The sequence below is a fragment of the Brassica oleracea genome, chromosome C9, assembly GCF_000695525.1.
Source record: "Brassica oleracea var. oleracea cultivar TO1000 chromosome C9, BOL, whole genome shotgun sequence".
Classification (NCBI taxonomy): Eukaryota; Viridiplantae; Streptophyta; class Magnoliopsida; order Brassicales; family Brassicaceae; genus Brassica; species Brassica oleracea.
In genome coordinates this window covers 12,134,592-12,134,842 of record NC_027756.1, presented here as the reverse complement: position 1 = coordinate 12,134,842, position 251 = coordinate 12,134,592, and the positions used below count along the sequence as shown (strand labels likewise).

The 251-nt window shown below is 39.0% G+C and overlaps 1 protein-coding gene across 1 annotated transcript in view; it reads left to right on the top strand.

Annotated features, from left to right (window-relative positions):
- The window catches only part of LOC106313492 (homeobox protein HD1-like), a 6,795-nt gene that overhangs the window by 4,762 nt on the left and 1,782 nt on the right, over positions 1-251 (top strand). The window lies entirely within an intron of this gene.

The following is a 251-nucleotide window of genomic DNA, read 5'->3' as shown; positions in this document are numbered from 1 at the left end:
CACATCCTTTGGATGGAATGTGGAGTAGGTCTTGTATAGTAAAGAATAATGTGTTATCCTTTCACCACATAGTTCAAGACTATAAGAAATATCCATCAGAGCTGAATTATATTTGTCCACAGATTCAAAAGCCTGGAATCTGAGGATCTCCCATTCATGGTTAGCCTTTTGCCACGATACCGGTTTGGACCTTTTCCTTAACTGTAACCAAAGGTCATAAGAATCCTCAACATGGAGATACAGGTCTCTTA